The sequence below is a fragment of the Bemisia tabaci genome, chromosome 6, assembly GCF_918797505.1.
Source record: "Bemisia tabaci chromosome 6, PGI_BMITA_v3".
In the NCBI taxonomy this organism is placed as follows: Eukaryota; Metazoa; Arthropoda; class Insecta; order Hemiptera; family Aleyrodidae; genus Bemisia; species Bemisia tabaci.
The window spans coordinates 38,975,793-39,002,781 of record NC_092798.1 but is presented as its reverse complement, the minus strand read 5'-3'; the positions used below and the strand labels follow the sequence as shown (position 1 = coordinate 39,002,781).

The 26,989-nt window shown below is 42.0% G+C and overlaps 1 protein-coding gene across 3 annotated transcripts in view; it reads left to right on the top strand.

Moving 5' to 3' along the window:
* The window catches only part of Sema1a (semaphorin 1a), a 583,530-nt gene that overhangs the window by 81,203 nt on the left and 475,338 nt on the right, over positions 1-26,989 (top strand). The gene's annotated exons all lie outside the window — the stretch shown is intronic.

The window sequence follows — 26,989 nt, the reverse complement described above, 5'->3', positions numbered from 1 at the left end:
CACTTTTTAATCTTGTGATTCAAGAGTTTATCTGAGTTCACTGTGTTTTTATTAATTCCCATCCTACTATTCTCTGTCTGTGTTCATTTATGTTTCTTATCATATCTCTTATTTTTGTTTGCAGGTAAGTTGCTGTTTCATATTTGAGATCAAACGTGTCCCTCTTTCTGTGGCGTGTCGTAAGTTAACATGATTCAGTATTTTGTTTTGTAACGTTTATAATAGAGAGCGAATATCTCATCTTTACAAACACTTTTTTGAAGACATTACAATTTGTTTCAGTGAAATTACTGATTTTTAATAAACTCATTCAACATAGTCAGATCATAATTTTTACTTGCGGTCGGAAAAGGGAGAGGTTGCGCAGGATTTCTAGGTTTTTCTCGGTGGTTTTCTTCCTAGGTCTTCAGATATACTTTTTGAAGCATGATTATCGCATTATAGCACTCAAATAGATTTTTTAATCAACAATAAGATCTTCTCTCCTATGAAGCCCGATTTTGTTGTAAACCGGCCGTTTTTTTAAATAATTGCAAAAAATCCAGCTCAGTTACCATATCCTCGTCTGAATCTAATGGCGTTATCCTTTCTAGTTATGGAATCGCGGATACCATCTCACAATCGATATTGGAATGCTAGGAATCGCGGATCCATCTCACATACGAATATTGAAATGCTTACACAGCGTTACGGTAGGCATGAAGCCTGATTTTGTTGTAAAGCGGCCTTTTTCTGAAGTAATCGAAAAAAAAAAAACCAGTGCCGTTATTAAATCCTTGTCTGAAAATAATGACATAATCGATCCTCTCTACGGAATCGCGGACCCCATCTCGCATTTACGAATATTGAAAATGCTTACGTCAGCGTTACGGTAGGCCTAGCCGTTGGTACGATACCCGACTCGGCATTATCGAAGGAGATCGATAGACGGGATAGTGGAAGTTTAGCGGAACCTTAATGCTTATCTCGCGGCCGGGACGGAGACAGCTTGACGAGCATTACTCGAGAAGAAAAGCTCCTGTCGGAATTCTCCCGTCGAAATTCTTAATCTGAATCGGGGTAAGATAAGGGGGAAAATGTGATTTCCAAGTGCAGTGAAGCACACACCGTGCCCCCGCCCCTCCGTCCCTGTCTTGCGCTACTCAAATAAGTGCATAATATCTGCCACGCCGCGCTTGCTGCCAAGCTGCCAAGTCGGGTCGCGTTTTAGACGAATCTGCGATCTGAACAATGAAAAACTCCGGACATGGAAGCCGTAATGGAGATGTTGCATGTGTGAGGAATTTGTGATTTGACTGTTGATTCTGATGTAAAAGTTCACGAGAAACACGATGGTACCACTGGTTTTCTCTGAAATCAACTCCCAAGCTCTAAAAAGACGCACAAGTTGAGGCCAAAATGGAGGGGATATCCCACGCTATCCTGAGAGTCCACCTCAACATCAAGACAAACTCTCCATGCAAAGATAGGGAGCAAATACATTGACAGAGCTGCCACTTCATCGGGGACTCTAAAACTGAAAACACGGCAACCCTGCTAATGTATTTGCTCCCTATCTTTGCATGGAGTGTTTGACTTGATGTAGAGGTGGACTTTCAGGATAGCGTGGGATATCCCCACCATTTTGGCCTCAACTTGAGAGTTTTTTTTGAGCTTGGGAGTTGATTTCAGAGAAAACCAGTGGTACCATCGTGTTTCTTGCAAACTTTCACATAAGAAGCAACAGTCAAATCGCAAATTCCTCACACATGCAACATATCCACTACGAGCTATATAGACATATTGTCCGCGTTCCGGGCTCACAGGCCGAAAGTTGCGGGCGCAGCACTCGTAGCAATCGAAGCTACTGCTCCAGCACCTGGAACTTTCGGCCTCTGAGCCCGGAACGGATGGAATGTCCATATAACGCGTAACTTTTTTTTCAGTGGGCATGGAAAAGAATAATCGTGATTGTTCTTGTGGTAGTAGGTGGTCGTGTAATGGGGACTGGTGGTTGGTGGTGTTATTTATGGAGCAATTTTGCTGTTTATAGGCGGTAATGGGCCTTCAGGTATGGCCTGAACCAGAGGAAAGTCGCATGATTTCTAATAATGAATGAAATAACAAAGTATTTGCGTATAAGGGATGAGCGAGTACTCATTGCGTAGGGGAAACCATCGATGTTTCATTTCTCATCGATTTGTACCAGAGACAATAGTTCGTAGGGACCACACACTTCCAATCCAATCACCGTCTTGAATCAAGTTTAAATTCAAGTAAATGCTGGCATTGCGCCTTCAGTTGGCAAGGTAGACTAAAAAGTATCTCGTGTGCAGCAATAGTTACCTATTCAAAATAATGAAGGGGCCTCTTGCGGATTGAAATTTTGAGGTCCAACTCATGCGAATAATGTGCATTTGGCCATGCACGCAGTAAGTCTGTCCCAAACTCTGAGTTTTCCTCGTATATAAATTAAAAATAAAATGCCCTCGTCCAGAAATTTTTCATATTTTCCCTCATTTTCGGACCGATAGTCTCGTTTCAGACCCAAAGGAACTAGGTCACTTCTTGCACAAATCGATGTTGGCATTGCGGCTATATTTTGCCGTATGAGCCATCAGGCATTGCCAAATTTCCTTCAAAAAACGACGCATTTTAAAGAAAATATGTGAATATTTCTCTTCCGATTTTTCGGTGGATTTCGTTCGAAATTTGATGTAGAAATTCTTCAAATTTCGAAGAAAAAAAGAAAAATATTCATAATTTTTTTAAAAAATAGATATTTTCTCAGAGTAAACTTGGCAGCATTCAAACGCACGTACGCCGTTTTTCCTTAGCACGGCAGTAGAGGAGACATACTGTCATGCTCCAATTTTCCGAGCGCGTCAGCCTGCACTCGCGTATGCATATGCACAGCGTTGGAAACTCGCGAAAAAGAAACTCGGCTGAACCGAACGTTTAAAGTCGCTAAAATGCCGCGCTTTGGCAACACAGCGGAAGTCTAGACCAGTCTGATAGTCATGCTCAAGCGAAGCTCAAACGAAATAACTGCATCTCCCATTTACATGTATACTCGAAGAAAAGGATATACAGGGTGATCCAGGCCGTTCGTCTATGATCTTTCTCTCGAAAAAGGCGTGAGTTACAGCTGTACTATCGTGCTGAGAAAGAACGCCGCATGAGCCTTCAGACGTTGCCAAATTTCCTTGTATAAAATACAAATTTATATGGAAATCTGTGAAGTTTTGCCATCCAATTTTTTAGGGAATTTCATTCGCAGCCGAAAAAGTGCCGTGAAAGTACTGATTTTTGGCCAGCCTGTTTTAGTAGACACCCTGAGCCCGCAGGAGCTGTTTTTGAGTAACGGATGGCGAACGGGCTGTCGGGAACACCCTGTTTACGAATGCATCCCAAGAACAGAACTTATTCGCATGCCGTCAAGTTTAATTTACCCGGGTATCGAATTAAAAGCTCCTGATGATAAAACGCGCCCGGCGCTAATTTAGCGCTGGAATCGAGGCGCGTCAACGCTTGGGCTTTTCAGCGTTTCAGCTTGTTTGCGAACAGCTCTATCGGCGCCATGCCGATCATTCAGCAAGCATCTCTTTCAGACGGTTTCCTTGTTGTGAGAGTTCCGTTCTTCCGGGAAATCGCCGGACGTCATCGAATGAAATTTCCGGCTTTTCGTGTTCTCAACGGCGTTTTATCTTTTTGTTTGTATAATTTTTACGGTTGGATATATTCAACGATTTACTATGGAACGTTTTTTAGCTGGAATCTCACTGAAAGATCGGTGAAATCATATCGGGAGGGATGGATATTAATTCAACCGTCGTCTCCTATTTTTTCCGAGAAAAGATTGGATTTCTGATTGAAAAATCTGAGATTTATTGATTTAATTCCTGTTTATACATGGAATCACTGTTTATAAGCTATGATTAAGCTCTAGACTGTCCTCAGTTTTTAGAAAAAGGCTCGTAGCGATGGCGATTCACGAGAAAACTTGCCTTGATTTGCGTTGTTGAAGATTGCGGTCTTACCTTTCTTTTTTGAAGGAAATTAAATTCCTTTGAGGATAACACCCGTTTTTCATTAGACTCTTAGTGATCACCTGACGTGATTCCTTCTTGTCAAGTTAATCTTGTGCCGTTCAGAATAGCTTGGCACCTTGAAGTTGTGCAGCTGAAACAATGCTTTCGACAGTAGATGACTTTTCAACATGTATAATATGCGTAAAAGTTCGTCTACAATGCACACTGATTATGAAGACCCAATACTTGCAATTGTATTTGTTGGAAAAAAAGTTAAGTCCTGAGACTCTCATTATTTTCCGCCTGATTGTGTCGATTGTGTCTGATTAGCAATTTTTCAAGCATTTGATCATCATAGCGTAATTACGGCCAAAAAATGCCAGATCGAGCCACGTTTAAAGCGAGTTTGCCAAACTACGTATTGTTTGCGACACAGATTGCTCAACTTTTTTGCTCATCAATCATCATTTGGCAAGTTTGAGCGTTGACTCCCGAAACAGCTAGACACCGCGGGAAAGATAGAAGCACGCGGTTCTACCGTGTCTATGATCCTATCGTTGTAGAATTGGACGTATTACTGTCAAACGGAACTATATGCATTAAGGCATGAGCCCTGAGACCCATAAGAATATATGCATGACGGGGCTCACGTCATAATGCACATAGTTCTGTTTGATAGAAATACGTCCGATTAGTCAGCGATGTTGAATCACAACCAGCGCTGCATCTTATACTCCACGTCTCATCTCTGCCGTGACCTCCGCATGCTAAAAGCGCCTGCAATACTCGAAACGCAACAAAGGTCACATCAGTACCCCACTCGCGGAACTTGCAACGTGCCGCAGTTCATCCATGACATCACGCCGCGCCGACGAGCCTTTTTAATTGCTGCCCCCCCCCCCCCCCTCCCATTCTCCAAGCTCTCGACATTCAAACGCGCTTCCCTCGTCCCCTTCCCCGGCGATTTCTAATTTTCGAATTTGAAATTTTGAATGTCGTCGAGCCCTCGCGGAGCAGTGGCTCGTTTCATTCCAATGTTGCCAGTTCGGGCTGTTTTGTTGCACGAATATATTTTTGTGGGTTGTTCATCTCTGAATTGTTTGGGAGGAATACAGATCAGCAGCCGGATTGTTGAACCTTTAACTGGCTATGTCGACACGATAAGACAAGACATGGCCCTATCTGCGCCGAGTAATATATCGATTTTCGATTCTTGTCGTGCCGACATAAATTTCAACAATCAGGCTGCAGGTATCTGTGATGGAACCAGGCAACATTTGCTGCAAGGCGAGAAAAAAAGAGATATTTCTACTGAGGTTAATTCTACATTATTGGCACGAAGAACTTTAAAATGTGACTCACGACGGGAAACTCGGGAGTCAAGAAATATGATGTTAAAAGCTCTCAGGTGGTTCTCATTTTTGGGAAAAATTTACCTCGAATGCCTAAAACATCATTGATTATGAAAATTCAGACTTGAAACCGTGACCCAACGTGTATTCTTGAGAGAATTAAAGAGCGTTTAACAATGAAACTGAAAATTGATTCCCTCCCCCCCCCTCCACCCAATTAAAAAGGCTACTCACCGTGCTGAACACCTTAATTTCCTCCTTTAAAGCAAGTATTGCCTGACTCCATCATTTTTATAATGATTATTTTCCGTCATATCTAGTGACTCTAAATCGTCGAGAGACTCAAACCCAGCATTAGCAATGTAATCAGGAGGGGCAAAAATTAAGTTCGAAGATCGATACAATCTTTTCAATCTCCATGAAAATGCTGAAAATTTCAGTCTTAGAAAAAATAATAATCTGTTATAAGGAGCCACTGTTTCTGGTTCATCCAAAAAGCACCCATCTGCACAGGGGAACGAATAGCACTTGTGTTGTTTCTAAAATGAGTCAGAAATAGTTCAAATTGACTATACTTGCCTGGATATCCAACATAATAACTTTTCTAACTTCTCTGAACGCTCCCGCATACGTGGACTGCGTTGAACAGAAAGGAACGAAATCACATCAGCTATTGTCATATTTAATCAGGCAATTTAATTTGTTACCCAACTACGGTTTTGCGGATTTTCCTGCAAATCTCAGTCAATTCTCTGCCAAGTACGAAAAAAATTTCTTTAAATTTTCAAACGAATCCGCTCAAACGTACCCTCGTAAAAAATTAAATTGCCCAGTTAAATTTGGCAATAGCTGACGTGGCTTGGTTCCTTTCTGCTTAACGCAGTCCAAGTATCCGACCGTTTTTTTTCAATGTCACAACGCTGTCACGCATCCCCCCGGCGTTTCAACGACATCCCCCTCCGCGATCCTGTCACGTCGGTCGCGAAAACAAATTAGTGGCACCAACGTCAGATCTGCGTCAAAACTCAAAAATCCCCGTTATAATTCTGTATTTTTTCGATATTCCGGCAACGGCGCGGGTGTGTGACGTCGCAGGGACGCGCATAAATGCCGTCGTCGCTTCGCCCAATTATCGCACAACGTGTGGATGAGTGCCCACCGCTGTTATTAATTCGACACCGCCGTTGAGAAACCGCGTATGGTCCCGAGAGGTACCGATGGAGATGGGTGGTTTTCGGGAAATGCTATCGAGTCGTGGTTATGACTGACCCTCGGAAAATTGTCGCCGCGGGAAAGTGGTCCGATCGGTCGTTTTCGGCCACGCTGCGGTGGTTTTTCGCAGAGGTTGATAGGTCATGACGTGACGAGCCTGGTTCTCCGGATTCGGGGTTGTGTGTGCTCGTAAGGCAGTTGTTGAAGAACGAATTACGCCTGTAATGGAGATGTTGCGTGTGTGAGGAATTTGCGATTTGACAATTGATTCTTTTGTAAAAGTTCGCGAGAAACACGATGGTGCCACTGGTTTTCTCTGAAATCAACTCCCAAGCTCAAAAAAAGCTCTCAAGTTGAGGCCACAATGGAGGGGATATCCCACGCTGTCCTGAGAGTCCACCGCTACATCAAGACGAACTCTCCATGCAAAGATAGGGAGCAAATACATTAACAGGGCTGCCACCTTATTTGGGGACTCTTAAACTGAAATCACGGCATCACTGCTAATGTATTTGCTCCCTATCTTTGCATGGAGAGTTTGTCTTGATGTAAAAGTGGACTCTCAGGATAGCGTGGGATATCCCCTCCAATTTGGCCTCAACTTGAGAGGTTTTTTTGAGCTCGGGAGTTGATTTCAGAGAAAACCAGTGGCACCATTGTGTTTTTTGCGAACTTTTACATAAGATTCAACAGTCAAATCGCAAATTCCTCACACATGCTACATCTCTATTATGATATTTCCAGTCGATATCTGGAAAAGGATCGGTTGGGGATGGGTTTGAAGTCTGATTCAATCGAGACATCTTTAAATTCTTAAAATGTAGAAACGTGAATTCATCTTGAAAACGAAGACTTTGGCTGCTTTTATCAATTTGAGCTCACGATCGATAAACGTAAGAAAGGAGAATAACAATACAACGATAGAGGAGTCAAGTTCGTCTCATCGCAAGGATACCGTCGGGGCGAGAGAATTTTCACCCCGACGACGGGAGTTTTCCCCCGGAGTTTGCTATAATTACTCCGATGTTTCGTCGTTGTCAGAGTTCAGCCGGAAACGAAGGCGGCGCGAGTGTGCGGGATTTTTTCTCTCGAAAATTAGACGGGCGCGTCGCGGGTGCTCAAGACCATCGAGTGGCTTATCGAGAGCCCTCGTGTGTAACATTTTCCCGACTAATTACAGCGAGTATGAGTCGGAGTAATCGACTTGAGGACTCGTCTGCTTTTGTCTCCGTTATTAGATTCGCTGCACCTCCTCGCACCCGATCAATCGTCGCTCTCGGATCAATTGGTGTTCTGAATCGCTCCGATTTTCGCACGATTTGTTTTCTCGGAAAAAAGAAAGAGTTATGTTTTACAGTGAACGGTTTATCATTTTAAGGAAAATTCAATCAAATGAATTGCAGGGTTCATAAACAGCAGAGCATATTTCGTCGTTTCCTGGACGAAGGATTGTAATTTCATTCCATGGTTGCTAAATTGACGCAAACAATTCAATTTTTTGCAAAGATATTTATGCAATTTTTTCCAAATCTTTTACTGATTTTTTTATGAGATCAAAAGAAAAACCAATGGAATTTTCAGTTATAATTGCCCAAGATTTTTTTTCTTGCTTCAAATACCATTTATAAAGTAATTTTGCACTTAGAGCCTCATTCCCTCCTGTCAGGTTTCTAAGACCATTTAACCTGCCGTCCCGAGAATCGAACCCATGCAGGACCTCCTGATCATACGTAAAGCCAGCGCTGCGCCTACCTTACGATATGCGGTGGCTGTTGTTTTAGTAACACTGGAAAAAAAAACACATCGGATCTAGAGTCCAGACTCTTGAAAACATTGACAAGAAAAAATACTCTTGATTCAATCGTATTTTTGCTTGAATCAAAACGAAATCCGCTTAAATTAAGAGGCTTGGTTCTTGATTTAAGCCAGATTCTGATTGAATCAAGAGTACTTTTTCTTGTCGATGTTTGAGTCTGGACTCTAGATCCAATGTGTTTTTTTTCCAGTGAATAGCACCGTGAAATTGACAGAGATTTCATGATGGGCCGTTCTGACAAGTTCGGAAACCCAATTTTTGGAATTTCATCCCTAACCAGTTAGTGTTAGCATTAGCCTGAGACAGCGCGTGCAGGAATGATCTACACCCTTATCAGCAGGATTCATTATCGAGGTGTGAAAAGTTCCGAGCCCTCGTTTGGCCTTATTAATCTTAACATTAAAAGTTTTTCCGGCGCCGAGGTACAATGTGGACGACGCCAAGTTCGCGCAATTACAGTCATAACTCTCGCCAAGCTGCGGCGGGGGGATGAAGGGGGGTGTTAGGGGTGGGAATTTGAATTAATATCGGGGACGGGGCGAGCGCCTCCACCACGGCGGCGGCGTCGATATTGCGCGCGACCTTTTTGAAACGGTGCCCAAAATCGACGAACTGCACTGCCACGTTGAGACAAAACAACGTAACTCGGATAGGAATCGGACGTAGTTGTGTGCGGTTCTTACCCAGCAGGGCAGTGCACCATGCGCCAATACGCTCGCGCACCCCGATTCCGATCGCGCTGATTGTAAAATGGATTCAATTTTACAAAAAGGAACCACTATTTCTGGCGCGTCCACGAAAGCAGAAAAGCACCCGTATGCATTGATTAACTAATAGCATATGAAATGAGCCAAAAATAGTGGAAACCTTTTTTTTCTATTTTTTAAAGAATTTTATTTAAATATAACGTAACTACTACAAGTATTTCCTTGTATCTATCTACATGGTTTACAATTAAAACTAGACTAATTGCATTCATTTTACAGGGTACATTACATAAAACGATGATATAATGGAGCTCTATGCGTAAACCGATTGAAATATTCCTGGTGTTACTGTTGAAACCCTGTCGATAAGTCGTGGACTCTGGTTTGAAAAATCTGTAATGAACCCTAGATGGACCGAGTTTATCAGAAAAAAGCCAACCCACATTAAGTTGGATCTGAGGAAAGGAGGTTTGAAGTTAAAAATCTTTAAAAGACTCAACGTAGGAAATAAACTTTAACTCCTCCTTTTTTCGACTTAAAAGTTTTTGCCAGGAGGAAATATACGTCCGGTGAAATTCAAAACCATTCTTAACTCAATTTTTTCAAAAATGTGGGTTGGTTCCTTTTTGATTAACTCGGTCCAGGCTGTGCACTAGGCTTTCAGTGTGCAGCACCATAACGCAGTCTGAAACGTAACGACGGACCGTAACGCGGACCGAATTCCTCGGGCGTTAACGCGTTACGTAAACCCCGAGTGACCCCAAAAAACGTTTCCTCGGACGAGCTCGACTTCATCGTCAAAGAATAAATTGAAGTCATGAAAAGGAGATGAGAGAATTATGCGGAAATCTTAACGCGAAATCTTAGCCACGGGCTCCGAGCATCAAACGACGGGCGGACGCACAACGTTGCGAAAACCCTAGATTTCCCGCGTTTCCTGCGGAAAATCATCGCCACCGAGACATTTCGTCTCTCCTCCGACGTAAGGGCGTATCTGTAACGCCACGTGAGACCTGTACAACATGAAGTTATATGGAGAACAGGGCTCATGTAGGAATGGAGATACGCGTTTACGCGAGGAGAGCGAGGATTTGACAGGCGGCTCCGGGCGGCGGAAACGAAAAATAATGAACAAAAGGCCTATGAACGAGGAGCATCCAAACGGAAGTGAAGTATGAATCTTGATGAGGCGGCGGGCGAATGGGGAAAGGCGGATAGAGTTAACGGACGGAATTAAAATTCATGGAAACCGAGGAAAGTCTAATAAGAAATTGCAGCCGTTGATAATAACTAGGAGCCGAAAATTCCCCCCGCCGTCTCCGCCGCCGCTGCCGGGGAACTTTCTTAATCTCTCGCAGACTGAAACCGAAGCCGGCGCTAAGGACACCATTACGCGCGGCGCTGGATCCCGCGCCAATGACGACGCTTCCCCCCACTCGAAACCGCGGGTTGCCTCTGATTCGCGCCTCTGACTTATGCAAGGGATCGGCTCTTTGAAAATGCGGTCTTCTCCCCGGATTAAAATGCGATAGATTAGGGGCCGAGGCGTCTGCTTGGCTGCCACGCGGCACAACTTCTGACTGCGCAGTAAGAACAGGGCGTCTACGCCGTAAGATAAAGCAACCAAAATGGACCACTAGACAAGGTGCGAATTGCAGAATTCTGATATATGTTTCTGAACCAAAATTTCACGTAGAACACGATTAGCGCAACGAATATTACTGAAAATAACTCCTAACCAAGATATCAACGTTTTTGTTTCGCATTGGTTACGAGGAATTTGAACAGCACGCTCACAAGTAACTCAAAGCTCTACGTGAGTCAAATCGCGCACTACAACGGTTTTAGAAAGCTTCTCAATGTTCATTTCCCACTTTGTGATTTTCAAACTATGAGTGATTTGCTATAGCTGAGCCAAAGCGTCAAGATTGAGGTTGCCAAATTTTTTTTATCGCAGAGACGTTCATGATAACGTTTAGCGCGCGATGTGAATCACGTAAAGCATTCAGTTTTCATGAGCGGGTGGTTTGAATTTACGCACCAAGAATCAATAAATATCTTCTTAAGGAGTTGATTTTGGTAATTTTTGTTGTGCGCATCGTGCTTTAAGTGAAATTTTGGCCACGAAATATGTATCAGAATGCTGAAATTCGTACCTTGTCTAGTGGTCCATTCTGTGTTTATATGGGATCGAACCTGGATCTTATCGGTGAACGTCTATTTTGCTAGCCACCCGCGAGTCGCAACCTCTAAGTGACAGGAAGAAAAACATGAGTACACAAGTTCCGCAAAACACTTTTTTCACCCTCGCCTGTCTCAGAGTTACCTACGATGAGGGTCGATTGAACACAAAATTTTGTGTGATTTATGACTCGCAACCGGTTTGTGACAAAATTTGCGTCGAGCAATCGAGTCCTTCTCCTTGGGGTTGGCCTGACACAAAAAAAGTAACTTAAGGTAACACTAAACCCGTAAAGTCAGCAAATCGTGTCGTTTTTGTCGGAGGAAAGCTGAAAAAGTCAGGAAATTTCATTTTGTAATATATTCTCAACACCATGAAAAAAAAAGAACGGACATTTTCTTTTGTTTTGGAATCTAGAACACAAGGTAAAACGTGCTAATAATATATTATTAAAATTTTGCTGTTTTTGCTCTGACAAACGGATTAGTTCGATTGATATCCACATCAAACGAACTAATCCGTGCTCCAACACCGAACTTTCGCCTTTTACGATGCCTTTTTTTTTCAGTGCAGGACAAAAGGTGAGCTTTTCCCGGCTTTTTCTTCTTGGGGAGCTCCGTAAGGGGTGCAATGTCGTACGAACAACGTGTCCTTTACTAACATCGTGGGTTAGATCGTAAATCCCCTACCTCGCAAGCATTCCATTTTGCCGTGGGTTCACCCCGAGATCTCGACGAGACTCTGAAGTGGCACACCCAATCAGCGTCGAAAACGGAAATGCCCTTATATTACTCCCCCGCGGAGGCACTTCGCCGCGGATATGTCAGGTGTTGAGTTACCGCGGAGGTGTCTATAGCGGTGGCTGCGCCGAAAATTGGGCTTACGGAGTTTCAAGTGAATCTTTCGACGCGAAAGCGCGATGAGGACTAACAAGCATCGATGCTGACAAGAATCCCCTCCGACACGTTGCAGCTCTCGCGGGGTATTTTTACAGCGCGTCTCGAGCTCGGGGCCAAGGAGCAAGGATAGAATTTCTCAGCCGAGAGGAGCCCGCCGAAGCAGCGGTGTTGTCGTCGCCTGAGAACAAATTGCTCGGCCTTTTGCTCTAGAATTGGACCGAGTGTACCATCTGTTCATAGTTAGAAATTGCCACGTTTATGGCTTCTTTTAAGTTACCTTTTTTCGGTCCTATCAATCGAAACAGGGTGTCTACAAGCCCGGAAAGTCCGGAAAAAGTACTGATTTTTTAAGAGCGGCCCGGAAGTAGGAAAGTCCGGAGTTTTGCTCATTTTTTTGTCATTTTTGTCGCAGTTTGAGCGAGAAATTCAAATTTTTGAAAATTTTAGAATTTCTTCAAAATGGAGGTATTGAAAAATTACTGAATTTTTCTGTTCAGGAGGTACTGAATTTTTTGGGAATGTGCCGAAAAAGTGCTGTAAAAGTACTGGTTATTGGCCACGAGAATGTGGGGGCAACACAATCATTGCTACGTTTTTATGGTTGACAAGTGTTTAAAAAGTTAGATAATTTTGCCTAACTCGGAAAAATCATGGAAAAGTGAAGGTAACTTGCTTCGATATAGTGACATTTTTCCTTTACGTCAATATAAGGCATCTTCTTAATTTCAAGAGACTTCCCACTTAAAGAAACGAATTTTCCTGAAAAATCATGTCACACAACACCCCCCCCCCCTTAAAGTTTAAAAGTTAGGGAACCTTGAGTTCCAAGAAAAGTCATCCTGTGGATGTCATGGTCGGAAATGCAGGTATGAGAGCTTCTCATATCTGCATTTGTAAAATACTGTGTGAAATTCTGACATTACTCCACAAGACTGACGTCTCGGTCGGTCCGTTTACCCATACTTCAATTTCGACTTTTCCCGAAACATTGAAGCCATACTGTACCCATCTACGTCGCTGTGCAGAAAAATTGGAAACTACCCCTTCCTCCCCCCCCCCCATGGCGTCATGGCGATCGGCAACCCTGTCACAAACGCACTCAGAATCTCTTTTTTTTCCACTTTCGTCGCTCGTCGGGGGAAACTAAATACCCGAGATCTGCGACCGACGCCGGCGTCGCCATGGCAACGGGAAATGTTTGCGATAAAATGAAAATAGGCAATTACTCAGCCCAGGGAGACAACGCGTGTCAGCGAAACTATATTAACTGCCATTTCCTCAGCTTGAGCAGTCAGCAACCCTTGACTCTATTAGGGCAGTCAACCCTCAACGTTCCTAATTAGCGCCCCTAATGGAACCTAAGCACACGCTCAGATATCGTCGTTTCCTGGACGAAGGAACGTAACTCTATTCCGAGGTTGCAAAATTGACACCAAAAAAATAATATTTTACAAGAATATACCTGTGCGATTTGCGTCCAAAATTTGTTTGCTTCTCGCATAAGATTAGAAGGAAACCCAGTAAAATTCTCAGTTAGAAATTCCTAAAATTCTCCCGGTAAAATTGCAATTCACAGGAGGAAATTTGGCAACGCTCATATGTAGTTATGTTCTTTCGTGGGGAAACGATGATATAATCGCATTTCTTGGCAATATTCAGCAACTCAGTATCGGTGACACTGATTGCGCAGCCAGAAGAAAATTACACCTGCTTCGAATCGTGGATTTTTGTTCGGGTCAATGCTCCTGTAACTTCAAGTGTGGAAGGGTAGATGATGTGTTCCCGGAAAATTAAAAGCTCGGCCTTACTATTCTCGGAAAATTTGCCTGTTAGTTCTCCAAAGTATGGGTAAAACCGTGTATGTTTGCTGTGCTCATGTTCGTTCCTATGAAAGTTTCCCGGAGAAGCAAGTCTCAACCGAGCCAGTGGCGTGGCGTGCTTTGCGATATATCGAGTGATCTGCCATTTACACCTATGGAAAAGGATCGATAAACAGGGTCTCCTCAACGGACACCTTAATAATCGATTCTTAACTATAGCTTCAAATTGAGAAATATCGATAATCGATCATTCACGCCACGCCACTGAACCGACCATGTTCTCGGAAACGGGAATGTTCCCATTTCAATCCTTAGACTTGTCACTTATCAGACTGGGACTTCATCAATCCGAAGGGCTTTATCCACAGAGGTTTTTTTTGAAAAACTTCTCGTAGCTCATTATAACGCGATGGCAGGTGAAGTTTTAAAAGTTACTTTAGGAAGTCAACGCTCAAGTCCTCCTTATGATATGACCAGTGGCTAAAGAGTTGACCAATGAACTGAATTTTTCTGTTTCAATGCACTATCGAATTCCGAACCAATCCTAATCAAAGTAGACAGTTTGATGACTGTTGGTCACCATGCGCAACAGTTGTCTTTGATCGATTCTTCTTTGAGATTGGATATTCCGTCCAATTTTGATCAAAATTGAGTGCCGCCACACGGTGGATCGAGTCAATAGGAGAGGTCGAACAAAATTTGGAAACTTTAAAGGCTCATAACTCCGTTTATACCAAACTTTGAGGTTCTAAAATTTGTTACATTGGTTATCTCGTGAAAGGTGCACCCCTTGCAATCCAAAATGTAACGAAATAAACTTCAAAATATCCAGTTTTAGTCAAAAATTGAATGTTCGACCTCTCAAAATAATGGACTCAATCCACTGTGCGCCTTTCATCATTTCTTGCCGCACGGAACATTTCTGCTAAGTTTTCATGTGAAAATAAAGCGAAGTAACGATCTTAGGTCTGATGACTCCCGACACTGAGATGGTCATTGGTTCGATAATTTGATCGTGTATCGAGTCCTTTTGCCTCTCTCGATTACAGTGCTTTGACTGCCAGCGCGGGATCTCAAAAACCCATTGTCTTTGGTCAGGGTGTCTACAAGTCCAAAAAAGAACGCAAAACCAGAATTTCCTCAAAATTCGTCGATCTTTTACCTATGGTTTACTCCTCTCGTAAGTTCTATTTTGAAATTATTTTCATGTTACATGTGCTAATATAACCTGATGTTTCTGTTTGTTGCAGGTGAGTTTCGTCAGTCGAATTATCATATTTAACAGATATTGTTTAAACTCGACTTTATCATTTGTAAGTAACCCAGTTTTTTGCTTTCAATATATTTTTTATGAAGATTTGAATGAGAAAAATTTAAAAAATTTCATCGGCATAAAATACAACCACCAAGAATTTTAGTGGTTGGGCGCATTTTGTAAAGTTGCGGTTGTCTCATTTCCTGTAGAAATTGGTCCTCTCGTCAGAGTGTCTACAAGTCCGGAATTTTCGGAAACTCCGGAAATAGTACTGATTTCTTAAGGGCGCTCCGGAAGTACTTTAAAAGTGCGGAACTTCCGCAAGAAGATCCGGATTTTTTTTTCATTTTGTTGTCTTTTTTGTCGAAATTTGAGAGAGAAATTGAAATTTTTCAAATTTCGTCAGTTGGAGGTACTGAAAAAGTACTGTAAAAGTACAAATTTTTGGTCAGTCTGTTTTCGCAGACACCCTGTTGGTCATTTTTTAGACGAAAAGCTCGGGGAAGATTAGTTCTCCCGCAATTTTTCCGCAAGCTCTACTGTGCGCCCGAAACTGACATTATTTCTGGCATTTTCCGTCGAAGCGATCAAACCTATCAAATCAACTCCACGCACGTCCCGCTTGCGGGCATCCGTCACGTCTCCAAATCGCCGCGAAAATCCTCCCGCCCCGCGCGCGAGGGATCTCGACTCCACGATGATCTCGCAACTCGGCGCCGGGGGTTGGAAATATGGCTCGGATATCGGGAAAAGATGGAGCTGGGGGTTAAAAATTAAAGGGAACACGCCGAGGTGTGATTCGACGCCGAGCGCTACAACCCTAGCGCCGCGACGCCCCCGGGCGCTTGCGGGTTTTACTACTCGCGCTAAGCTCCACCTTGACCTTCGCCTCGCTACTTTCTTCGATCATTCTGGTGCCTTCGGTGGAGTTTCTGAAAGAGGAGTGAAACGGTAGCCGAGACACTAGATTTTGCTGACTACCTTCTATCTTCCGTGTAGTGTAAAAGTTACTTTTGGAATTTAACGCTGAGTTTCTCATAATGATGACTCTTGACTCATGGGGTTGAACAACTTATTGGTTTAGCAATCTGAAATTAATTCGCATAAATTCGTAGTTCTAGCAAAATTCTCACCCTTACATTCATTAGGCATAATTTTGCGGCCATCTTTAAAAAATATAGATTTTTAGGATAAGCTCCGATTGGACAGAGTTTTTTTGAAGCATATTTTGTTAGAACCCGTTTAAATCTATAAAGATAAGGGTTTCCATCATCATAATTAGACCACTTTTTGCAATACTCGAGGAACCACTACCATTTCTGGCTCATTTTAGAAACAACAAATATGCTATTGGTTTTATTATGCAGGGAGGTACTCAAAATTAGCCAGAAAAAACCTGGAAAATTCAGTAATTTTTTTTCTTACCCTTTTTTTTTGATGAGAGGAAAAGTTTGCTTTAAGTGTCGCCAAACAAGAGGGGTATCGAAGCACCACCCCAGCACGCCATGAAAGGTGGCCCACCGAATACCGGTACGGCAGCGGTCATTATTGCCCGAATATTCCAGTTCTAAAATCTTAGTATTTCAACGGGACCCATCAATTTTATTTATTTATTTTTTTCCCCAAATAAACCGGCAATGTCGTGTGGATGACACTCTCACCTCCCTCCCTCCCTCCCTCCCGCCTTCGCTCTCGCCATTTTCACTCAATTTATTAGCTCGGTTCGGATCTTTGTTTGTCGTCCCCGCGGGCTGTCGACGGAGCGACGTTTTTTGACAGTCGATCGAATCCCGGCATGTCCCGCGCAATCCCTTCCGAGGACACTCGAGCATTATCCTCGAGAGGGATTTTTCCAGAAATAATGAGAGGTTCAACGAGCGCTCCAAGGTCGCCGGAAAGTCGCCGAGCCGCTGATACGCGCGGGAGTCTCTTCGGAGGTCACCGCGGATGAGTTAACGGCCGGTTGCCCCCCGTTAACGAGCCGCCCGAATATCGCCCGAGTATTGACCCACCGCTCCAAATATAACGGCCACTCATTAACGCCCCGTTTTTTTGACGGCTGAAAAAACAATCTAAGAACGTCTTTGACGTATTCTGCACGATTTGGGGCGTCCTTGAAAGTTAATTTTCGATTTTATTTATCCCCCCCCCCCATTTCCTAGCGGATTGAAGATAATAAGAGAAAAGAATTGCCTTTACACGCTTGTGGTTAATTGTGTGTCCACCGGAGGAAAAAAAAAAAAAACAAAAAAAAAAAAACAAAAAAAAACACATCGGATCTAGAGTCCAGACTCTTAAAAACATAGACAAGAAAAAATACTCTTGATTCAATCAGATTCAAGCTTAAATCAAGAACCAAGCCTCTTCATTTGAGCGGATTTCCTTTTGATTTAAGCTTAAATCTGATTGAATCAAGAGTCCTTTTTCTTGTCAATGTTTTCAAGAGTCTGGACTCTAGATCCAATGTGTTTTTGAGATTATAAAAGAAAAGCCTTGCGTTTACACGCTTGTGGTTTATTGTTTGTTCAGTGTATGCACATTTGGGGGTACGAGTCCATCCTCAGCACTAAATCACAAATTTCACGAAAAAACCCACTAATTAATGTTGTATCACAATGCATGTTGCATTTAAAAATAGAAACAAGAACAATCATACGAATGAAAAGTTAATGAAACTTAAAAGTTCAGTAGTTAGTAGTCAATATGTCACTCGGCTTGTATTCAAGAACTAGACTTGGATTCAAGGCCTGGCGTTAATGCGATGGACAAGAAACTCACTTTCTGGAACTGCTGACGGAAAGGAAATAAGACCAATCTTCAAAATGGTCGGTCGAGGTTTCATTGAAGAATTTTTCTGTTTGAATCCAGAGAAATCGAATATTTCTACAAAAATTCTCGTTTTTCTCCCCAAATAGTGTTCTGAATGCTTAAATAAATGAAGAGGTGTCTATTTGTTTACAAACAAAATATTGTATATTTCGGTAGATGTATTTTGCGGGAAACATTCAAGTGAAGTTCCTTTCGATTAAAACAGGGCAGAAAAACTTTGAAGGGAGTTGAAAACTGGAATCTGGCACCAAACTTTTTCCTTGGACTTAGATGGATCAAAATAAGGACCCGTGAAAGTGGTAAATTTCCAGCCCCCCTCCACAGCTGGACATGAAGATAATTAGTGTAAGGAACAAGAGTGGAGTGATCGCAAAAATATTGAGAGGAATACAAGATGAAAGACGTGTGAGTAATAAACAAGAGAGCGGCTGCCCCGGGGGAAGGGGTTGCTGTCGCCGAAAACGGGGGGGGGGGGAGGGGGCACCGGATCTCGCCGGCCACATTGCCACCGTGAGATGAAAAGGGGAAGCTGGTGGATTTCCTGCTCGGAGATTCACAATCTGGCGTCGGCGCGCACGACAAAAATCGTTAAATGAAATGTTAACATGTCGTCCATTTTAATGAGCTAAATTAATTAATTATCGTTCGCGGCTTCCTGGGGGAGGGGGCACGGCGAGGGGGGGGGGCGCCGCCGATGGTGAGTGACATTTGAGAAAGAGAAAGGGAGTCGCCAAAGGGAACAAGAGGGGAGACGATGAAGTGCGGTGGTGGCCGATGGTGAAAAAATTGCTCGATTAACGACCGTCTTTACTGCTTGGAGCAAACTTCGGACATGAAGTTCTCTGTGAAGATTGCGTCGGGAATAATCGTTAATTATTTTAAAATTCGAATGTATTTCGAGTGACGTGATTGAAGTTATAATGCAGAGGTTAGTGAAATTACAGTCGGTGAATATTTTCGTTCCCGACTTTCATTCATCTTTCATTGATGAGTCACTGAGTAAAATTTTGAAACGGTCCGAAACATTGAGTGAGTGAATTAATGAAAGAACTTAACTGTGGCTCTCTATAGAAGGCCAATGTATGGGAAATGAGGGTTCCCTGTAGCATAGACAAATGCTTCTTTATGAGGCTTTAATGCGTGTGTATTAAGCGCGCCCATAAGTACTTCAGCGTCGGGATGCTTAAAACCCGAAAAATCTTACCGAGATTGCGCGCAAATTTTGCAGAAATTGAAGTAATGCCTATTTAGACATTTTTCTATTTCTTAAGAGCATTCCTCTATTTAATAAGTAGAATATTTGTTACTTCATGGGTTGAAAATTCACGGAAACATAGAAGCATTCACAGAATTTAATACAGGAAAGATCAGGAAATCTGACAATTTATGCGTTGACTCAGCAACTTCAGGTGATACATTTGAAGAGAATGCGAACAAATTCCTCCGAGTGTCTATTCCATCATTCGAATTCCTAGTAGTGGAATTATTTTCGTCCAGCGTCTAGCGAAACTCTGCGTATTGTAAACAAAAACTTTCCCAGTGGAAGTTATATTCGGATGTCTAGAAAGTCAGGAATAAATGAGAGAATTCGAAAAAGAATCAGAAAAATGCAAGAAAATTCAGAGAAAATCAAAACAAATCCAGGGCATTGAAAATTAAGAAGTTCTGGAAATCCCGAATTCATTGTTTTTTTCTCCTTGTTTTCTTTTTTTTCTTTATCATCACCAAAAGTGTGGCACATTCTGAGTTCAAAAAGTCAGGATAATGGAGCTTTCGACTTCGGCAACGGGGCGCAGTTGGGGCTCAAAACAGGAATTGGAGAGAAAAAGAATTATGAATTGGCGATCATTATGCTCGTCGCGTCCACGGTCGTGTCTGTAGACGAGAGACATTTGTATTACGCTTACGCTCTCCCCTCCACCCCTTTTCGCCCCCTCCCCCCTTCCGGCTCTTTACTGATGTCCCTCGTAGCCCCCTCCCCCCAATCCCTTTAATCGACAGCTTCACACAGCACTTGCATCGATTGCGCGATTTGCACAATTCGGGGTGCTCAATGAGCGCACAATGTGTGTGCTTAACAGTCTGCGTTTTTGCGCCTGGAGAGTATGCAGCCTCCATTTCACAGCAAGCTCGCTATTAAGTGCTGCATACGTGAAAGATTTACCAGTGGTGTTCTTACCCGTCCGTAGGATTTAGTCATTTTTACTAACTCGACTTGTGGGCTATTAATGTCAAAGTACAATAAAAATCGTAAATTATTATTATAAATTATTAAATCACGTACAAGTACCCACGTGGATACGTATGATACAAGTAGAAAAATGAAGAAATCAAGGATATTGAAAGAAGCGAGCATTACTAAAATCATAAATGCTTTTAATAAGACAAGGAACAACACAAACTTATAAGTTGTTTGATACATATAATCAGTCTCATGCTACCCCGCCGAACTAATCTCCGACCTGGTTTGATGGTATTTCCCAACAATCAGTTCATCGGACTAACAAGATGTTAAAAATAACAAATCAAACTTCATGAAACAACAACTAATCACGTATCACTAATTTTTCTCCGAAATTTTATTTTGCATGAGCTGAAAGTTGAGGACTCCAGAGGTAAATGAGGTAATGAGTTGAGGTTATCCAGAGACGTAGAGGAATAGACGATGATTAGGGGGTTGATATTACCCCGTGACTCGAACCTCGGAAAGTCAAGAAAGAAAGTAGTCAAGCGGCTAAAAAAGAAAATCTGAAATTTCACAATGTCGATACGTGGCTATCACTAAATTTTCCACCAGACTATATGTGGTCTAAAAGACCATAGTCTAATGGAAAAGTTCTACCATACATTACCACGTATCGATAGCCACGGATCGACATTGTGAAATTTCAGATTTTCTTTTTTAGCCGCTCGACTACTTTCTCTCTTGACTTTCAGTTCGAAGACCTCAAAAAATCCCTGTAAATCCTCGAAACGCCCTTGAATTGCCTGGAATATTTGTTTGCTTTGGCTGCATGAGCACTTCGCGTCGGTTGCATCACGTCGCACGCATTAAAATGCACATGCATCACCATAAAACAAAGTAAACATTTCTAACCTTAAAACACCCCGGCCGAGAGAAATCTTTGAAACGTGCATCGCTGGCGAGGCGAACGCCGGAGTCATAGGAAGGAGGCGAGAAAACGTACGGCCGAAAAACACAGAAATAGCGCCGCTCCCAATAACAGTCATGCAACGGCAAAATAAAGTACATATTTAATTCAATCCTCATTTCTCGCCTCTCGATCTCTGCACCCGGCGCACGGTGGAATGCAGTCATTGGGGAAGGTCGGACAAAAATAAGAAATTTTAAACGTTTATAACTCCGTTAATACAAAACTTAGAAGTTTATAACAGGGTTGCCACAGTCAGAGAAATGCCGGGAAAGCCAAGAAGTGTCAGGGAATCTTTAAAAGTCAGGGAAAACATGGAAATGTCAGGGAAAATGACGAAAATTTTAGGGAAAAATCCTTGAGTCACCTTTAGTTTACTTTCTCAGAGAGGTTTGACGTTTGACCAACGAATTTGCCGAAAGACTATCTCTAATTTTGTCGCTGTCACCATCTGGTATATCTTCAAATGTCGGGGAATTTTATAAAAATGTATCAGGGAAATCAGGGAAATGTCAAGGAATTTCATCCCCTAAATTCTCTGGCAATCCTGTTTTAACGCTACTGGAAAAAAACTCATTGGATCTAGAGTCCATACTCTTAAAAACATCGACAAGATAAAGTACTCTTGATTCAATCAGATCTAGCTTAAATCAAGAACCAAGCCTCTTAATTTAGGCGGATTTCGTTTTGATTCAAGCAAAAATCCGATTGAATCAAGAGTATTGTTTCTTGTCAATGTTTTCAAGAATCTGGACTCTAGATCCAATGTTTTTTTTTTTCCAGTGAAAAGTGGTTCTATAGGTTTTCTGGTGATATTTTCCTCCAGAAGCACCCCTTTAATTTTAAAATATGACGAATAAACTTACAAATTTGCAGTTTTAGTAAAAAAATTAATGTCCGACCTCACCCTTCGACTCGATCCATTGTGCGGCGTCGCCTCGGAAATTTTTGATGAGGCACGAGGCGCACAACATCGAGGGGTGACGACCCCGGGGGAGGGGGGGGGGCTACTTGAACCCTTGATATATTTGTCTCTCACCGCGGGGCCCCGGAGTTCCGTCTGCGAATATCACTTTCGACTTAGCAAGGCTTAACGGCTAGCAGACGGGCTCTTGTAAAATAACACTCGCGTTGTGTATTCCGAACGGGGAGGGAGTCGCTTCGGCAGCGTCGTATTTTTCAAAATCGACGCGTCGGTATGGGGAGACCGAATTGACTGTAAATAATTAACCGCGGGAGTCATCAAAAATGGAAGGAACTTTTCTTGGCCTCGGATTTGAGGCGCTTCGCGCCTCCAGCGCGCGACCCCTCGCCTTCTCCGTCCGCGGCCGATTGGGATCTTGAAGTTTTGAAGTCTGTAATTTTTTCTCTTATGCTCTACAAGTACTTGGACCGCGTTTATAGCAGAAAGGAACCATCAAACCAACAGGTACTGGTTTAATCTAGGTAATACAGATGGTTTGATACCGCAAATTAAGTCTGATTGTTAACATTGAAACATAATGGAAGTATGCTTTAGTATCATGAAATACTTGCTATTTGCATTCATGATGTTTTTATACGCAGGGCACCTTCAAAGTATACATGCGTGAATCATAAAATGGGGACTATTGTGGGGAGGATGTTGTAATTCCTAGAGAAGAGCATGCGAAATGTTTAATTACGTTGTATTTACAAGAACTTGAGAGATATATCAACATTTAATGGACCACGTTTAGTAGAAAAGAACCAAGCCACATCAGCTACTGCCATAGTTAACTGGGCAATTTGATTTTTTACAAGATAATAACGTTTTTGCGGATTCCTTTGAAAATTTTAAGGGATTTGCTTGGTACCATGCAGAAAATTCACTGAAAGCACAAAAATCCGCATAACCGTTTTCATGCAAATAATTAAATTTCCCAATTGATTTAAGCGATAGCTGATGTTGCTTAGTTGCTTTCTGCTTAACGTGGTCCACTTGGTTGGTGATACGAATAAGTCATTCTTAAATAGATTCCCACTTGGATGAGCCCCGGCGATTTAAATGCTGGTCTAAAAACGCACAGGGCTGTTAGGTTTCCGAATAAAGTATCAAAGCCTTTTTATCAGCTGCTGGGAAAATCTATCATCACGATACAACCACCATCGAAATAGTCCCGGATGGAATGGAGAGCATGCGAATGTAAATAAATACCGTGACTCGTCTAGGATAAACCCAATACACGCATTTAGTTAGATTCGTTCAAACAAATGAAAAGTTTCACAATTTCATTAACGACCAGGTCGACGGTGGACTCGCAGTGTTGTTTTTTGTTTAACTTGTTGTGTTTCTCATTAAAAATATTGATGATCGACCGAAAAATTGAAATCGCCGTTCCCCTCTCCCATTCAGTTACACAATTCTCGCGAATCTAATTTCCACCATGTTCAGCATCCGCTTTTTTCCTCCGCTTTTTTCAACATGGAACTTTTCATAATGTTTATCTGTAACGGCTAAACTGGACTGTGTAACATTAAAACATTAACGTGCATTTACGTTCGGTACTAAGTTTTCAATTGAAGTGCTAACGTATCGATAATCGAGCGACTCAGAATTAAAAATAAAAAATAAAATAAAACACTCTTGCACGTGTCTATTTAATAATTATTAAACGTAAACCTTTTTCGTAACTGTTTTTATACGATATCTCACGTGCTTTGCATCAATTTAAAGTTACTTCATTCGCACTATCACACGGAACCAGCGTTTATTCCTCCAGATCTGTTGGAACAGGTGAACTTGCAATCTCTCATTTCGCCTTCAACTTCGGTGATACTTCCCGCTCATTCGCTAAGCTCGAATAGTGGTATGCAGAATGTTGGCCAAAGCACGCCGCCGTTGCTCGGACATTCACACCGGCAATTCTTTGTTTCAGCTGATGAACTTAATGTCAATTTTTTTTATTTTTTTTTTAAGTGACAAAAATTCAACTCACTTTCACTGTTTTTCAAATTTGATATGTAACCTACAAACAAACTACCAAGTTTGAAGAATAGTGTAAATGAGTTGAATTTTCCTCTATTTTTTGAAACGGAAGTCGTTAACTTGTGCAGCACAAGTTACGGTTATTAAGATTTAACTTAACTTTCTGGATGCTTTGTAATTTAAGTTACGTGGCCTTAAACAGATACACAGGGTGTTGCAAATGTCCCACCAGGCATCACCTCTGTTACTTTCGAACCAATTATAATAGAGACTTGAAATTTTGCAAGTGCTCCTAGGTCAAAGATGACCGCTCTTTGGACTCCCTAAAATTTTCAAAGGACCACTCTCAAAAGGGGTAACTAATGTAGGGTAACAGGGATTATAGAGGTAAAGCGGGACTGTTGGACCACCCTGTAGTGTATCACTTGGCCCCACTACTCAAATGCAAACTTACAAAGAGGAAGGAAGGAGACGCAGAGCGCGTCCTGTAGGCGCAGCGGGATGCGACGGTTTATTCTTCGAAAAATTAATCTAAATTTATTTTTCATAATTCGGTTTTGGCGAGGCTCTCTCCTTCTCCTCTCGTTTTGGTGTTCTACAATGTAGCACTCTGCTTGGAAATAAATCTCAATGAATTTTGTCACTTAGTCGCTAAAAATAGCACCCCTCACAGTAAAATCCAGACACAATTTAAATCGATAATCAAGAAGATATGTACTGAATTCTCGAAAATTAGCAGTAGTAAACATCAGCTGGTGCACTCGCAACCCATATTTTACCTGAGTATGGAATTTTTATTCATCCTTTTTAAAATTCGTATTCTTTCAGCGTTGAGGAAACAACCATTAGGTAAATCCCGTAAGCAAATGGCATAATGTTTCTTGATGCTTTAATGCACTTACGCATAGGTATCTCACATTTAGACCCACACCCACATTTTCGAAATACCACCTGAAAGGCTTATCTGTAAATTAAAACCTGGAACATTCTGTTAATTATACCTCGCAAAATTTGACCGAAAATCGTTAAAGAAAAATGAGGAAATTTTGCCATTGATTCTTGAATTTTCATCTCAGTTAATTGTCACTTTTATTTTAAGACATTTTTCATCAATGCGGTATCGTGAAATCATGTCAATCAACAAATAAAGACAAAATTAGTGTATTCTTTCTGCAATTTTCTTCATGTAGTCAGTCGAAATAGAAGTTACTGCGCCCAAATTCTCAAATTCGTCATTTTTTACGATTGCAAAGGATTTAACGTGAAAAATTTCGCTTGATAAGCACAACTGGGCTCTCAACGTGTATCAGTCATAAAAAATAAGGAATTTTATCGCATCTCCTAGGAATCGGAAAAAATTGAAACGTATCACTACATCTTTGAAATTTCTGAGAAAATTCCGAAACATTGCTCTTAAACAGTTAAATGGAAGTCAGGAAATCTTGAAACTTGTCTCATTGCCTCGACAAAACCCGGTCCATTCGGTCGACGTGGTCTAAATACGGCCTAGAATCCGACAGTATCGACCATTCAGACACAAGCAACCATGAAGTGGGGACAGAGACAAAATCAGTCCGGCTGTACCGGGCGTTTCCAACCGATTTCCATTTCCAGTCGAGGTAGTCTGGTCCCCGTAATTGATTATTCCCAAGGCAGATATCAATTTTCCGGCAAATTGCACACCCCTAGCCCCACGTCCCTTCCGAGTCGTAAGTTCCTGGTATGCAGGCTCACAGGTGACCTTCATTTCTGCATGGAAGGGCTCGACCCTTTCGCTGTAGCTGTGTGCACCGCTTGTTGGGGCTCTAGTGGTCCCGCAACACGGGAGGAAATTAATTGGAGTAACGAATGAATCCAAAATTACTCGAACCTGACGGTGAAATAAGAGGCAATTTTTCAATATGGTTTGTGGGGAATGTAATTATAACTCCGACCAAATGATTTCTTGTTATAAACAGAGATGTATTTCTCAAATTTACCCGATTATCAGTCCGAAACACTTCACATTGCGCATATAATAGTAATTACTACAGGTGGCTGATTATTGAAATTTATGGACAAAGCAAAGCTGTAGATTCAGAAAAAAAGAGAAACGGTAGAGATCTTAATGGTTGAAATGTGTTGTTGTCATATACGTAGAGAGAAAATGATGAATTAACAACAGGGTATCTCGAGGGTTGCTGTTAATTCTGCTATGCATATGAAAAAACCCGTATGAGCCATCAAGCATTGCTAAATTTCCTTCAACAAATTAAAAATTTCCAGAAAAATTTGTGAATAATAATTCTCTTCGGATTTTGCAAAATATTTCGCTCTTAATTTGATGTAAACAGTCTAATAACTTCAAGGAAAAATATTCACAACTTTCTTCAAAAATAATCATTTTCGAGAGGGAATTTGGCAACATTTGAATGCTCATACGGCGTTTTTACTCAGCAAGGTAGAATTAGTCCAGCTTTTCAAACCTTTGTCCATTGCAACCACCCGCTTCCGTTAATAGGCTAGCTCCACTTTCCCTCCGTCATCTTTGTCTATTGCCTTGTCCACCAATTTCAATAATCAGCTGGCTGGCGAGTAACAAAAATGAAAAAAAAATTCCCCTCTCAAATGGAGATGTATCGCGTTAATTATTGACATGGAAACTTGTCCGGCGAATCTTACTAGTTTCCCCCAACCATCAAAACACGATTTTGCAATACGCGCGAATGACCCACTGCAACGAATTTCCCAGCGTTCGCTCGGCAACAAAAGCATTCTATGAATCCGACCACTCGTTCCTGAATTCAGGACAACGAGCCCTTGTTTTGT